Below are 17,272 nucleotides of genomic sequence, written 5' to 3'. Positions count from 1 at the left end.
ATCAATTCTATAATGGCATTTAGGCATACCTAAGTCATTGTAAAATATTAATGTAAAGTTTCACTGGTGCTCCAAAACTTCATTGCACATATTTACAGCAGCTCTATGGCTAGTGTTTGGCATACCTAAGTGCACTGTGCGATAAACGTGACTGATAATATTCTTTAAGTCACATCTATTACAAGGCAACATACCCATATTTCACCCGTGTGTTCCTCCGAGGTACACACTAAAGCCTGGATTCTGTATAGTGTGAGCCAAGTTGCGCATGCAACTTAATTTTTTAACAAGCTAATAAGCACAGATAATTGGCAATTAAAACCAAATAATTGATGCTAATTGGCACTAATTAGAAGTTAAGCGCACAATTTTGTAACCACATTCTATAAAGTGGTGGGATAAATTCTAATGCACGAAACTTAATAGGGGGCATGTTCAGGAGAGGAGCATGAGCAGATCATGGGTATTGCTAAAAGTTAGACAACTCTTTATAGAATATGCCTGATCCACACATAACTTAGGGGTAGGGATTTAGCCCTGGTTTATGGGTGTGCCTAAATTTTAGTGATGTGTACAGGTGCATAGAATGATTCTGTATATGGCCATGGCCATATATAGTGAATACCTTTTATAGAATCATGCCAAACACCGTTCTGGTTGGGTGCCCATTTTTTAAGCACCATATATAGAATTTGGGGTTAAGCAAATGTGGTAGGTACTTTATGGAACAATGCATTGCATTTACACATGTAAATGCCAATTATTGCTGTCATGATGCATGTAATTGCTAAAATTCTATAACCTACGCATTTGCTGCCTATCATTAAGTGCCAGCTTTTTAAATTGATCTTCACGCCTCCTAAATTTTGCTGAATTTAAGAGCTTTACTTATTTAAGAGCTTTACTTATTATGAATATAAGTCCCTATATTTTTACCACTATGAAAACAATTGATGATGATCTGGTTTCTCTATATGCTGAAATAAAAATAACTTGAAAGTTCCTTATACTACAGAGTGAAAGTAATAATTTCTGCATTGTATGTTTCCTGAATTGCCGATAAATTCAATTGTCTTCAGTCAGCTTCTAAATGATTGCCTCTATTATGTAATGTATGTATATCTCATTATCCAGTAGTTAAAAAGAACCTTTCACTGCCGATTTGTGTAGCTAGCTGGCTATTGCATCCTCAAGGTGGAATGATCAAATGCTCAATCAGTTGTGGTCCATATTGAGCTGCATTCTGTCAAAGGCTAAGTATGTTGACATTCTAGTCCAGGGATGTCAAAGTCCCTCCTCGAGGGCCGCAATCCAGTCGGGTTTTCAGGATTTCCCCAATGAATATGTATGAGAACTATTAGCATACAATGAAAGCAGTGCATGCAAATAGATCTCATGCATATTCATTGGGGAAATCCTGAAAACCCGACTGGATTGCGGCCCTCGAGGAGGGACTTTGATACCCATGTTCTAGTCTGATACTCTTTCAGCATGTTGTTAAATAGGTTGAGTAGTCATGCATTAAAAAATAAGAGCAACTGGGAGCTTTAAGAATTGATCAATTTTCTTTTAGTCAGTATCTTTATTTCTTGGTCTGTCAGAAGCATGTGTGAGCCCCTGGTGTCCAGTTCAACTTGACTCAGGTTTCTATATTCCTTGTCTTACTTTTTTGTTTGTTGAGTTATAAGGTCATAAATGTATTGATGTGAGATGTGCAGTAGTACATTCAAAGCCTATTCATTTTTCTGTCTCTTAAGATCGATTTTGATATTTATATAGAGGCTACTGTTATTCTTAATAGCACAAAACCTAGGAGAGTTCTATTCAATTATTAAAATTACACAAACAGGAAATTAGACAAATGCAAAGGGTTAAAATTGTGAGAATAAAGAGATAAATGATTGGTTGTATTCTGGCCGATATTCATCCTGCAGTGTTCAGCATTTTTTAAAGCACTAAACTGCTCCAGACAAAATTAGCCGTGAATATCCAGTGCCAGCCATGTTCAGAACCAACACTGAATATCCAGTCTAATTGAAATGGCAGTGGCTGCCAGAGTTTATGTAGGTCCTGGCTGAAATTGAGATGGGACCCGCATAAGGCAGTTATGCAGCCTCTGGCTGACTATCAGACAGGACACGCTAATATTGAAAATGCGCCCTTGTTCCTCTGACCCGCCCTTCCACCTCCCTGATCTGGATAGAGACCCCCCCTTCCCACCCCCATTAGGCAAGATCCAAACACCCACCCACTCTCCCAATATGGCAACAGACTAGCTCTCAACCACCATAGGCCCATACCCCTCCCACCCTCCTGCCCTTAGGATATATACCCCCCTTTGATTTATCTGAAGTCTCTAGTGGTCAAGAACGGGTGATGGGGCAGGAGTGAACAAAATCGTCATCAAGACTTACATGGTTCCAAGTTTCTATCATCGATCCTGAAACACCTCTTCAAAATACTTCTATTATGTATTTTTTATGATCAAAACTCTTATTTAAGTATAAATGTAAGTAATACAGCCCAACTTATATTAAGGCAGTCAGCCATGAACCAACAGGACCCATTTCACCACTTAAATCAAGCTTCATCAAGGGGTCACAAAAGGCTGCTGCTTATCTGAAAAACAAACACCAATATCATTAACTTTACCTACTTTCTCGTACTGTGTGTGTATATTTTCTGACTCCTATCTAATGGACAATTGTTACACTACCTCCACTTTTAACATATTGGAACATATCTTTAATTCTCCATTGCATATATATATATATATATATTCTTTATTTCTTTATAACCTTAACCAACCATTCTATTTAAACACCACACTTTCTTAAATATATCATCATTCATAACATCATATTGCCATATTCCACCTTTTGTTCTCGCTCTCTCCCCCATACTTATTCCATCAAAATATATTGATCAAAACTTATGTGTGGCTGCACTAACTTTAAGAGTGCGCTGCTTTCTATTGAAAAACATCATTCGCCTTGCTATATTTATATTTCTTTAAATCATATAGCAGGACTTTCTCTTTGACTTCCAAAATATTCCAGCTTGCATTAGTCAATGTTTGACAATGCCTTTAAAACTAGTTTAACCAAAAAATGGTGCTGCTTGCTTTTTGCACGCCTCAAATGCGCTTTAAACTCTTAATATCTCCAGCTCTAACTTAGGTTTTAATAACACAGGTTTATAATACTAGCCACACTCAATCACTATTCACCATTACTTAATATGCTCCTAGAAGTGATTGGATTATAGCAAGACTCAACAAAAAGCTTATTTATAGTTGTATTAAACTTTGTGTCTACTTTTTCGATCTATCTTGCTGCCCTTCACTAGCGGCTCTGCACAGGGCAGGAGTGTGGGAAGACCGCTCCTGCTCCAGTTCACCACTGGACCACTGGGAATTATAAAGGTACATGAGGGAAGTGAGAGAGAGGTAAAAGTTGTAACAGTCAGCCGGGATAGGAGGCAGGAGGGATTTTTTCTGTCTCAGCCCATCACTGGACCACCATGTCTTATAGCAGGCCCAATGGAGATCTGCAACATTTCTGGGAGGAGGGTGGATGCTGACCTGAATATAAGCCGAGCAGTGTTCCCTCTAAGGTGAGCGCATGAGCGATTGCTCACTATTTTCAGTGGCGTCGCTCATGCGCTTTCTTCTGTCGCTCACTCGAGGGCGAGGTGAGAGGAAGCGGCGGCGGCCTGTATTTTAAAGTTGAAATATACAGCAGCGGCTCCTCTCAAGATCCCTGACTGCATCAGACTTCCGACGCAGGTGGGGATTCGTGAGAGGAGCCGCTGCCATGTCTTCAGTGTCATACGAGGGGTGGGGGGGCGGTCCGCCCTGGCTGTGCACCCGCCCTAAGGCTGCAGTCGGAGAGGAAGTTCGGGCCAGCCAATCGCTGCCTGGCTGGGCAGAACTTCCTCTCCGACGGCAGAATTGACGTCGGGGGAAGCAAAGAGAGCTTGGGGCAGCCGCGGCAGTGGCTTTGGGGCCTGTTTCCCCCGATGGTTGCAGCGGTGGCTTTGGGGCCTGTTTCCCCCGATGGTTGCAGCGGTGGCTTTGGGGCCTGTTTCCCCCGATGGTTGCTGTGATGGCTTTGGGGCCTGTTTCCCCCGATGGTGGCTGGAGTAGCTTTGTGGAGGGTAGGGAGAAAGAAAGGGGGCAGGCAGGGAGACGGAAGAGAAACAGAAAAAAAGAAAGGGGGCATCAAGAGAGAGAAAAAAAAGAAAGGGCAGGGAGAGAGGAAGAAAAAGTTGGGGGAGGGAATGAGGTCTGGAGGAAAGGAAACATACAGGCTGAAAGAAGGGAAGAAAGATTGGATGCACAGTCAGAAGATGAAAGTGCAACCAGAGACTCATGAAATCACCAGACAAGGTAGGAAAAATGATTTTATTTTAAATTTAGTGATCAAAATGTGTCTGAAATTATATATGCTGTCTAAATTTTGCTCTATGGCCCCCTTTTACTAAACCGCAATAGTGTTTTTTAGCGCAGGGAGCCTATGAGCGTCGAGAGCAGCGCTGGGCATTTAGCGCAGTTCCCTGCGCTAAAAGCTGCTATTGCGGTTTAATAAAAAGGGAGGGGGGTATATTTGTCTATTTTTGTATGGTTGTTACTGAGATGACAATGCATAGAGTCATCTGCCTTGACCTCTTTGAAAAAAACCCAGAATAGGAATGATAATTAACATTTTCTCAGCGTATAGTGTGCTTTGTGTTTTTTAATTTTATTGTTGGTAGATCATTTTGACTTGGTCATTTTAAAGTAGCTCGCAAGCCCAAAACGTTTGGGCACCCCTGAGCTAGAGCGTTGAAGCTGTGTATTTCTAGTTTATCTCCCCCTTTTACAAAACTGTGGAGCGTTTTTTAGTGCCAGCCGTGGTGGTAGCAGCGCTGATGCTTAGAATTCTATGAGCATCAGAGCTGTTACCACCGTGGCTAAAATCCACACTACAGTTTTGTAAAAGGGGGAGGGGTTAGTTTGTGATGACATATTCCATACTAAGCGAAGGTGTTTTCTGTGTTCTGTGTGTTCGAAAGACATGGTTTTCTGTTAGGATTGACGTTGTAGGATTGATCTGTGCTGGTCTGGCTTGTTTAGTTTTACAATGGGTGTATTGATGTACTGCTCACTGCAATATGTAAGATGCTGCCTTTTCCTAGGTACTCATGTGTGACGTGTGGCTTGTTACTAAAAATCATGTTTTTCGTACAGATGGGGGGTGGGGTGCCAAAAAATGATGGGCCCTGGGTGTTACATATGCTAGGTACGCCACTGTATGTAAAGATACCAGAAAGCTGGCGAAGCAAAAACTTTAAGTAAATTGTTATTCTTCTAAGTTTTGAGTATTTAACCCTCCCACAATCTCATGGGCACTCATTTCAAGTTTCAAGTTTATTGAGATTTTGATTTAAACGCAATATCAAATATTTTCAATGCATATAACAAAAATAAATTTGGGGAAATAAATAAAACCATTTGAACAATAAACATACAAACATATCCATAGATGATTAAAAATACATAAGGAGTACAAGGATAAACTACATTTGTTTAAAAATGCGTCCTCCGCGCCTGCTCATAAATTTGTGGAGTATGTAACTTGTCGCTCATGCATATTTTTTTTTGCACACACCTCATCAATCCTTAGAGGGAACATTGGCCGAGACCCGTACGTTGAAATAAAATTGTGCCCGTCGCGAGGACCTCAGCAGGAGTGGGATTGCCTTAGAGATGCTGGATTGGGGTGGGGGGAGGGAGAGACAAAAGTACCTTGAGGAGATGGGTGGGAAAGCAGCCTTGAACCAAAAGGGAGAGGGAAGACAAGGCAAATAAGGCAGATCCTGGGCTACTAGAGGGGTTAGAGAGGGGAAACACTCTGAACCAAGGAGAGAGAGATGTCAGGCCCTGGAGAGGGGGAAGACAAAGAAAGTGAGAGAGACAAAGGCCTGGACCAAAGGTGGGAGAACTCAAAATTTAGCAGAAGGAAGATAGAGAGAGGGAGAAACCTGAAACAAAGGGGAGGCAGAAGAAAGGGGGTAGATGTTGGACTGTGGGAGGAGCAGACAGAAGAGACAGAGGGGGAGAGACCCTGAGGGGTGGGGGTGCCAATAGGGGTGGAGGAGAGAGGAAAAAAAGCTTGACTTCTGGAAGGACAGAGAGAGATGTTGGTTGGGGAATGGAATGAGGTCTGGAGGACAGAAAAGATACACTCGGTATATATATAAATAAATAGGGGGGGTCTTTTACTAAGGCGCGCTAAATGCTAACGGGTCCATAGAATATAATGGGCACATTAGCCCTTAGCTAAAAAAAAAAAAAAAATTTTAATAATAATAACATAATCACTACCTTAATCAGCCCCCCTGATATCCTCCTGTTTCAAACTTTCACTCTGAGATTAATAGGTCCCCCGCTCACCCTGAGCTGCCTCCTTTTATCCACCCCTCTGCTTGGAGATTTCATTTAAGCCAACCAAAAAAGCCCACCATGAAGCCACCCCTTTGGGTCCTTCTCCTCCTACTCTTCTCATCTCTCAACACCTCCCTCTGCCTGAAACCTCCCTCTCCCAACCTGCTCGACTCCCCAGATAGTCACAATATTGGCCCTGGCACCAGAATCCCCACCCTGACGCGCCCCAGGAATCACCCCACCAGAAAAAACCCCCGCAAAGTCAATCCCACCTCTCTAAAGCCTGTCCCCCATGCTAACCTCCCCTGCCATGCCTCTAACTCTTTCACCCCTGTCCCGACCCTTTACTGCAACACCAGATCCGCATGCAATAAGACTCAAATTCTGAAGGACCTCCTCGAAGACCTTGACCCTGGATTCCTGTGCATCACAGAATCATGGATCTCAAAAGACGACCTCTTCACACAAAACGAACTCTGCTCCCATGGCTACCAAGGCCTCTTTTCACCCAGAATCAATCGTAAAGGAGGTGGCCTGGCTCTCCTCTACAAATCCTTCTTTGATGTCCAGCTCCTCGAAAGAGGCTGCCACGCTTCATTAGAATATATGCTAGCCTCAGTCAATGACGAGCTCCGCCCTCACCCACTGGGCATCCTGTTATTATACCGTCCACCTATCCCTTGGTCCAATTCCTCTGACCTCGTCTTCGAGACCATAACTAACGCCTTTCTCAAATTCCAAAGATTACTAATCATCGGAGACGTTAATCTCCACCTTGACGACACCACCAGCAAGGACACGATAGAATTCAATGACTTCCTCACCTCCCTAGGTTTCTCCCCCCCACATCCGCTCCTACCCATGAAAAGGGGCACACCCTAGACTTCATCCAGTTCCTCGACCTCACTGCTTATAAAACGTCTGCCGAAGACACCCGTTGGGAACACGTCCCATGGTCAGACCATCTCCTAGGGGCCTTCTGCCTCCCCATCTTCATGTCTCATCTTGGATCCCCTCCCCGATCCCCCAATTCTATTACCTTCCAGAAAAAAATCTCGAGCGATCTGTTCTGGACCAAATTCCTCAACCACCTCCCCTCCATTCCCAAGCTTGCAGACTCTGAAAACAATTGGCACAACTGGATCGCCCTCTCCAAGTCTACCTACCACTCCCTCGCCCCCCAAACCACTAAATCCATCACCTATCCCCATAAAGCCCCTTGGTACCTTCCACTCCACAGAGACCTGAAACAAAAATGTCGAGCCTTAGAGCGAAAATGGAAAAAATCCAAATCCCCATCTGACAGACAGGCCTGGAGAGTCAATATCAAGCTCTACAACTCAATAAAAAAAAAAAGCAAGGAAGAACTTCTATGGAGACAAGATCTCCAAATCCAACAACCAGAATAGCACACTGTTCAACATTTGGCGCTCCCTAACCACTAAAAATGACTCCACCCTTCTTCCCTCATCTCCTTCAGCCGAGGTCTTAGCAAAATTCTTCAATGATAAGATCTCTATCTTAAGGCGCTCCTTCCCGCCCGCAGTCTCCTACAACTCTCTGGTGCCCCCCGAACCCAACCCCACCCTAGCTGCTCTCAACCCCATCCCTGCCGACAGATCCTGGACTGCCTTCGAGCTCATATCTGATTCTCAGACCCTTAAACTCTGCCTCAAGTTAAAATCATGCAATTGCATCCTGGACCATTTCCTTGCTATCCATTTGAGAAAATCCCCACACAGGCCATCACATCTCTTACCAAACTCATAAATTCTGCCCTATTATCAGGCCTATTCTCCACTGAAATGGGACACATCGCACTGACCCCTTTACTGAAAAAAGCTGACCTAGACCCCTCCATACCATCCAGCTATCGTCCAATAGCAAATATCCCTCTCCTCACCAAGCTGCTCGAGTCCATCATATCTACCCAGCTCTCTTCCTACTTAGAAAGATTCTCTATTCTCCTACCTTACCAATATGGCTTCAGATCCAAGTTCTGCACCGAATCCCTATTGGCCTCTCTAATCTCTAAGGTTCAGCAACTGCATTCTCGTAACAAGTTTGCTGTTCTTCTACAATTCAACCTCTCCGCAGCTTTTGACGTTGTCCACCACAACATTCTAATTTTCCAACTCTCCGAGATAGGCATTAGCTCCATAGTTCTTGATTGGTTCTCCAAATTCTTGCGCTCCTGCTCTTACATGGTTAACATGAGCGGCACCTCATCCTCCCCCTGGACCCCGACTTGTGGTGTCCCACAAGGTTCACCCCTCTCCCCAATCCTCTTTAACATTTACATGTCTTCCCTGAAACTACTCCAACTATCTCCCCTTGAAACTCTTTACACTTATGCTGATGACATCCTCGTCCTCCTTGAGACCGACTCGAACCTCACTAGCCTCTCTACGAACATATCCTCATGCATAACGAACCTCCAATCCTGGGCATTCACAATGCAAATGAAACTGAACGAGTCCAAAACAAAACTCCTTTGGCTCGGCCCAAAATTAGTCCATTTACCCTCCTCCATCCCATTGTCCTCCGGCTACTCATTACAGCTCGAGTTCTCAAGCAAAGTCCTGGGTGTCACCTTAGACTCTTCTCTGTCCTTCAATGACCATCTCCAATTCTTGGTAAAAAAATGCTTCTTTAGCCTTCACATGCTAAGGAAAGTCAGACCCTATTTTCACCAAAAACACTTTGCAGTCCTAGTACAATCCATCATCCTCTCCAGATTGGACTATTGCAATTCTATCTACCTCAGCCTAACCAAGAAAAGCCTCCACAGACTTCAGCGGATTCAGAATGCCGCAGCTAAGCTTATTTTCGCGAAAGGCAAATTTGATCACGTCTCGCCACTCCTGTCTAAGCTCCATTGGCTCCCAGTAATCCCCAGGATCCACTTCAAATGTGCATGCCTAGCCTACAAGATCCTACATGGCATCCTTCCTGCCGTAATCCCTCTATCCTGGAACTCCCCAACCCCTACCTCCTCCAGATTGTCCCAAATTTTTAAACTATCCTTCCCTTCCACAAAAGGTATCTCCCATGCAGGCAAACTTGGTTCATCCCTCCCCTTTAGAATCACTGAGATCTGGAATAACCTCACCTCCCCGCTCCGAACCTCAAGCTCCCTCCAACTTTTCCGTAAACACCTATAAACCTGGCTATTCTCAAAACTGTAACACTTCCCCCCTCTTAGGCCTCTCCCCCTTCCCCCACCCTTTTACACCTAACTCTTAATCTCTCCACTGTAGTTCCTCTTTCATCCTACTTCCTGTAAACCGTGCCGAGCTCTGCATCCGTGGAGATGGTGCGGTATATAAACCCAAGGTTTAGTTTAGTTTAGTTTAGTATATGTTTAGTATTTTTATTGTTGATAGATCATTTTGACTTGGTCATTTTAAAAGTAGCTCGCAAGCCAAAAAAGTGTGGGCACCCCTAGTATAGAGTTTTCTGGAAAGGTCATATATGATTTCGGCATCCATGAGAGGGGCTGGTTAGTGTGTGAGTAATGCATTTGTTTGGTTTTTTTTATGGGACAGGAGGGGAAGGGAGAATGAGAAAGGGAGCAGGATTGTGCAATGCTGGTAATGGTAAGTAGTAAAATTTCCATCAATTTTCCTTTGACTTTGAAACCACTAGACAGACATGATTCCCAGGGTAGCTACTGCTGTTGAGGAAAGCATGCCACCTGAACCAAGACAACAGGCGCACACAGTCATCCTGGCATGACCCGTTTATTGAACAGATAAAATGGGTAATTGCCCGGAGTCCACCAAAACCATTTCCAGCAACAATCATAATGGCCGTGGCAAGAAAGAGAACAAAGAAATCCTAAATAGTGCATGCAGTAACAAATTATTTTCTCAAAGGAACATTGCCTCAGCATATATAAGTCTAGCAGCATTTGATATCATGTATCCAACATTTCATATATCTGTGGTTGAGGTCAAGACTATTCATTCTCAAAACTGAAGTATGCATAGCCAGCATTAAATTGTATAATGCAAAAACAGAGGGATAGATTTCTATCCCATGGCAGTAAGTGCTTTTAAGCCACTTATAGCCATGGGTTAAATTAACCCTGGATATTGAATGCCAGGCTATGCCTGGGCTCCAGCATTGAATATCTGGATATGAGTATTCACCAGTATGTTAAACCGGCATTGGTTTGAATACTGGCAGTGCCCGGTTAGATTGGAGGATAAAGTTAGGGCATTATTTATTCTTCCCTAACTTTTATCTACTAACTTAGTTGGTTAGTGAACTGAATATCACTGTTAACAGGCAGGCTCTAGCCTGTAACTGCCCCTGCACTAACCAGACAGGTCTTGGGAAGTAAAAAGTACCATAGTAACATAATAAATGACAGCAGATAAAGCCCTGAATGGTCCATCCAGTCTGCCCTGTAATTCCATGCATTACAATTTCATGATTAAATTAAAATGTATTTTTTTCTTTATTTCTTAGAAGTCTACCCGGTTCTGTTCTTAGTTTCTAACTACTGGAGCTGTCATTGAAGCTCACTCCAGCCTATCCAAACCATCTCCTTTGCTGGATTCAGATTATGAAAGTTTGCTCATTCGTATTCTAATTAGCGATCCTCTGTGTTCATCCCATGCGTTTTAAAATTCCATCACAGTTTTCCTCTCCACCAACTCCCTCGGGAGGGAATTCCAGGTATCCAACACCCTTTCTGTGAAAAAGAATTTCCTAACATTACTCCTAAGTCTACCACCCCTCAATTTCAATGTATGTCCCCTAGTTTTACCAGTTTCAAGTTTCAAGTCAAGTTTATCAAGTTTATTATTATTTGATGAATCGCCTATACAAAACATTCTAAGCGTTGAACAATTTTATAAAACAACTTTTTAGAAAACAAACAATTTTAAAAACAACATTTAGAGGACAAACAATTTTAAGACACAAGTAAAAAGTTATTATACTTATAACACATTATAAATTTATTTATACATGTGGCTCAGTGATGAACATGTTATAGACGGAAAGGAGGATAAAGTTACAATTCTCTCAGGCAGAAAAACATAAAAGAGGGAAGAACACAGAGAAGGGGGAAAAAAAATAAAAAAAATGGGAGTCTGCATTTGCTTAATAAAAGGACTCGTAGTTTAATTAATAAAAGCATCATTAAATAAAAAAGTTTTTAAAAGAGATAAGATCTTTTTCTTTTCTGATGTAAAGTGGTAATGCATTCCACATTTGTGGAGCTATAACAGAAAACATTTCATTTCTCCTTGTACCCACAATTTTTAAGGAAGGGACAGTTAATAGGTCTTGTGATGATGAACGAAGAGAACAAGGGGCATAATAAGGAATGATCATTCTAGACATGAATTGAGGTTCATTGAAAGCTAGTACTTTAAATACCAAGAATAATATCTTAAAAGTAATTCGGTGGCTAATAGGTAGCCAATGGGACTTGATCAATAGCGGTGTAACGTGGTCATATTTTTTTGCTTTATGGATGAGTTTTATAGCAGTATTTTGGATTATCTGAAGTCTTCTTTTTTCTTTTTGTGATATATTGATTAGCAAAGAATTACAATAATCTAGTTTGGATATGATCATAGAATGAATAAGTATATTAACGGATTTAGGTTCTAGAAATGATGAGATGGACCGTATCAGGTGAAGTTTATAGAAACAAGATTTGACTATTTGACTAATGTGATTATGAAAAGATAGATTAGTGTCAATAATTATGCCTAAAATTTTTAGCATAGGTATGATTCGAGAGGGATATTATCGAGGCAATTCATTTTTACTGTAACAGCACCACAGACTTGGAATTCACTCCCACTTTATTTAAGAGAGGAGAAGAATTTGGAAAAATTTAAAAGCCAACTTAAGAGCTTTCTTTTTAAAGATGCGTTCAATACCTAATTGAAAGGTTAATTGCTCTTTTGTCATTTGCTCTTTTATGCATTTTGGATCTTCAATTATTTATTTGTCCTCCTATTCCTTTTATGTTTTTACCTTAACTGTTGATTCTTTCCTATCAAACATTGTATTTCCTCCCCTTTTGTCCTATTGTTTGCTTGTTTTTGTATTATTTACCTTGTTTTAATTAGTTTATTTTTGATGATTTTATACCCTTGTTAATGTTACTCTCTATTTTATGTACATTTTAGAAATTTATTTTATTATGTGTACATCGCTTAGTAATTGTAATAGGCGATTAATCAAATAACAAATAAACTTGAAACTTGAGTACAAATGAAGATCTTGGCATGATGTCTTTTTTCCAAGTGAAAAACATGGTTCGAGTTTTTTGTATATTTAGTGATAATTTATTAAGGCTAAGCCAATTTTTTATTGTGTCCAGTTTAGTATTAATTGTTGTAATTTCTTCATCATTTTCGGGGTCAAACGGGTGAAGAAGTTGAATGTCGTCTGCATAAGAAAATGAAGTAAAACCCAAAGATTGACAAATTGTAAGTAGAGGAGAAAGGAAAATATTAAATAAGAGAGGTGACAGAATAGATCCCTGAGGTATTCCGAAAGATGATGAATAAGAATTAGAATAATCATCTTTAAATCTAACAGTAGAGGATAGGTTTGAAAGAAAAGAGACAAACCAGTTTAGAACCTGCCCACCAATGCCCACCAAGTTTCCCTTCTCTAGAAAAGATTTGGTCCTATATGAATACCTTTCAAATATTTAAATGCCTGTATCATATCACCTCTGTCCCTTCTCTCTTGGTATTAACCGTTGCAGTAATTGACCGAGTCGTTTAAAACCAATTAAAATGTCATTAAAAAGAAATGTAGGCACCCTTTGCCACCTCTAAAAAAGGATGCTGTAATCAAAACTACAGAGGCACCTAATGATGCCTAAGGTCAAAATGGGTGTGGTTTACATCAGACACTGCTAGGCACCTCTCTAGATGCGATTCTCATCAAACATAGGCGCCTGTAATGTAGGCCTGCAAAAGCCCGGCCTTCATTACAAGCACCTAGATTAGATGTAAGCCATGCTTCTATTAACTATGCCTATGTATCGCTATGCCTTTTGTATCGCTAATTACTTGTGTACATGCATTGTATGTTTACATGTACAAATTGTTTTATTTTGTCTCCCAATTTTAAATTGTCATGCGCATTGAAGTATTTGATATTGCGCGTACAACAAACTTTTAAGAAACTTGAAACTTGACCAGCGGCCAGCGCCGTTTCTGGAGGTGCTTGCTGATGTAGATGCCATTTACAGAATCTGGGTCTCAGTATAATTATGCATGCAGTTGTTAAGGCTTCTCCTACCACCTTTCCATCACTGACCAAGCCAGCTTTTCTTCCAGGTATATACTGAGTAAACCATAAAATTAACTGGCATAAGGGATCTGAAAATGGAAGATGAATCTTTGTTTTGGAGTTGAGACTGCACCAAGATCTACTACAAAAATTCAGGCAATTGGCAGCAAATGAAGGCAGCAGCTGTGGCAAGCATACAAGGTTGAATGAGACATACAGGCAGTTTGGCAGATAGGAAATACTGAAAGGAATATCACAGATGAACCAGTACACAAAGCTGACCACTGAGTCTCATAATTTTTAAATAAAGAATCAAGCATTGAAATATGGAAGTGGCAGTAGATGGTATTTGACATAAGGCAGGAAAGGAGACTGCATGACATGTAAGCCAAGTCTGACAATCATGACATTAAAGGCTGAAAACAAGTAAGCAAAGAGAGCAATGTTTGTATTAATTTGTAAAGATCAGGAAGAGAGGCACGCCATGATGTCCCACATCCACTGTAGTAATAAGTCTATGACTTGCCTGAGTGTAATTACCCACTCAAATCAGACCATCATGAGCAGTGCTCCCTCTAAGCGGGCGGGTGTTGTGGGCAAAATTTTTTTCGCTGTGCACTACAAATATCGGGCGCCAGCGCCAACTCGCCCGATTCTCCTCTCGCCGCCCTGCCATCTCCGTACGCCGTGCGCTGTGACGTAAACTTGTGCGCTGCGATGCAATATTTTGTGCGCCGGCGCACGCCAGCGCAGCTTAGAGGGAACACTGATCATGAGTAACCAGTTGATAAAGATAATGGTTGATCCAAAGAACTGAAGCAATGAATCAGTAAGAAACATAAGAAAGAAAAAGTGGAGGGCTGCCTTAATAGTTAAAATGGGAATCCATTTGATGCTCCTCGTCATCTTGAGTAAGTCATTTAAAGGGCAGTTCTATGTGGGTGCATTCTTTAAGATGCCTTGCGGTGTAGTGGTAAGCACCTATTCCATAACAGCACCTGAGCACTCAGATTTGGTTATAAAATACTAGCGCAACCCAGTATTGGCATGCAAAAAAAATAAAAAAAAACACCCATCACCCAAAAATTGAGTGCTAAGCCTCATTCTATAAAGCAGGAAGAGCTGTATGGCTTCTTCTAACCAGAGACAAGTTACCTATTCTCCCAAACCCACAGTGTAGCAAAAGCTATGTGGCTGTTGGAATCATCCCTGAAGCTCTCTTTAGGGATGTGAGCTTTGTCTGATAATAATTAGAGTGCAGATTATTTCCCATGGGGCGGTCAATGCAGCTTCTAGATTACGTCAAGTAAGTCTTCACTTCCTTTGGTAACTCTTTATGCTTTCTTGTGAGGGGGGAGACATTATGATGTCAGGTCAGGAGGCTTTGGGCATTTATCAGGATGCTTGCAACTTTGAATCTTCCTCCCATCGATTTTTTCTTGGAGTCACCATGTATTGAGCTTCCAAATGTCACATTCGTTATAGAATAGCATTTGCAATAGATCTGGTGCCTAACTTTTGAGTGCTGTGCATAAGGTACTGTATATCTGCTAAAAGTAGGTGTAAATGCCAGCGTCCAACTTAGGTGCACTTTGGGCAAATTCTGTAAATCCATGTGCAACTTTTTGAAATGCCCCCAATATGCCCATGGCCATGTCCCTGGCTATGTCCCTTTTTCAGATATGCACAATTGAAGTTAGGTGCCATGCTTTATAGATTAGTGCTCAGTGAGATATGTGAAAAAAATGTTTGAAACTGCCAATTAACATGAATAATTATTGGTTTCCAAGCTCATTGGTCTATTATGAGGTATTCAGGAAATGCCTCAAAACTCACCTATTCCTGAAATACCTAGACAGCTGACCCACTTCCCTCCTTCCCCTCTCTTGCCCTTTCTCCCCATTGTTCCCACATCCCTTAAGTTAACTCAACTTGTACTCCACTAATCTTCTGTAAACCGCATAGAACTTAACGATATTGTGGTATATAAACTGTTATTATTATTATTATTTATTTGCATGCACATCTCCAATGAGTGCATAAAGTTGTGTGTGAAATTTGGGTGCAATGTATAGAATCCAGCAGCATATCACTTAGATGTATTGCAGCCACTTATGCCCATTAAGTGTACACTTACCAGCCATGGTAATAGTGTTCATAACGTGTTGATGTTGTGTATAAATGTGGGTGCCCTGCCATAGAATTGTCCTTTTAACCATCCATTGTCTCAGATACAAACTAAGACTCTCTTTTACTAAGCTGTGGGAGAGGTTTCTACCATGGCATGAAGTGCTAAATGAGAGTCGTAGCAGTGTTGGAGCATTTTGTGCTCTGGGCCACGGTAGAAACCTCTATCACAGCTTAGTTGGGGGGGGGGGGGGGGTAGATTGTGAGCCTATCGGAGACAGTATTGCTTCTGAATATAACTTGCCTTGAACTATTGAGAAAAGTGTGGGCAAAAATCCAAGCCCTAGAATGGGAAATGTAGAAAAGATCCTATATTATTCTAAAGATCTGCTTATGCTGGTCTATTCCGTGTCTGTCGATAATACTGTGCACATTACATGAAGTTACATGCTCTATTTTAAAATGATAAAAAATGTACATTCTCACTGTGAGATGGTAGGTGATAGGAAGGTCAGTAGCTTTGTCTACCAGTATCTGCTTTGCATGCAAAAGGTCCAAAAATCAATTTCCAGCATCAGCTCCAGGTAGGGCAGGGAAAAGACCCTGAGGAAATGCTATCAGTAGTTTCTTTATTCAATTTTTTCTCTCCTGTCTCTCCTGCTTATAAGATGGAAGAGAGAGGAACAAGTTGTTTTGTGTGTATTAACCTTGTTCTTCCAGTCCCTGAGTTCCTTCCCTCCCTCTTCTCACTGAGAGAAATGCAAGTTGTATGCACCTCTTTGCAACAGGTTTTGTGAGAGTTTTGTATATATAACTTAATAACTTGATGTGGGAAGGAAACTGGTCCATGAAAAATGTCTGCGTAAGAATGTTTGTCAAACTGCTATTTGAATCCTGGGTTAACAAAGGCATTAGCTATTACTTTTCAATGCAGAGAATTGCACAAAAGCCTTATAGAGGAGTATATATTGCAGAGGAATATATATTCAAAATGATTTAACTAATTGCAGAGGAGTATATATCCCAAATTATTTAATTGTGCAGGAAAGGCTCCTTTCCTTTTAAATTATGATGAGTCAGCCATCCCAGAACGCTTAGCAACACATAGCTGCATAGTGCTGCTGAAAATCTCTGTGCTGGTATCTGATTAGTGCCTGGTTTTCTGTGGACAGAGTCAGGATATTACCTGGATTTACCTAGGTAATGGAGATAGTCAGCCCACTAACTGGATAAGTGCCCAGATAATGTTAGGACAGATAAAAAGGCTGTACTAATTTTATCTGGTCTGTTATCTGAGCACCAGTATGAATATCTGAGACACTCTGATAGCTTCCAGCAGGCAACCAGACCCGGATATTCAATACTAGTGTATGAATTAGGCCCGGTATTGAATATGTGCAGTTTTCACTGCATGGGGCTAGCAGCACCTTTAAATTTGTT

The 17,272-nt window shown here is 41.4% G+C and overlaps 1 protein-coding gene across 1 annotated transcript in view; it reads left to right on the top strand.

Moving 5' to 3' along the window:
• The window catches only part of LOC117366433 (glypican-5-like), a 944,740-nt gene that overhangs the window by 568,988 nt on the left and 358,480 nt on the right, over positions 1 to 17,272 (top strand). The window lies entirely within an intron of this gene.

This window comes from Geotrypetes seraphini, chromosome 9, assembly GCF_902459505.1.
Source record: "Geotrypetes seraphini chromosome 9, aGeoSer1.1, whole genome shotgun sequence".
In the NCBI taxonomy this organism is placed as follows: Eukaryota; Metazoa; Chordata; class Amphibia; order Gymnophiona; family Dermophiidae; genus Geotrypetes; species Geotrypetes seraphini.
Note: the sequence above shows the minus strand (reverse complement) of the source record. Positions and strands in the feature narration are given on the sequence as shown.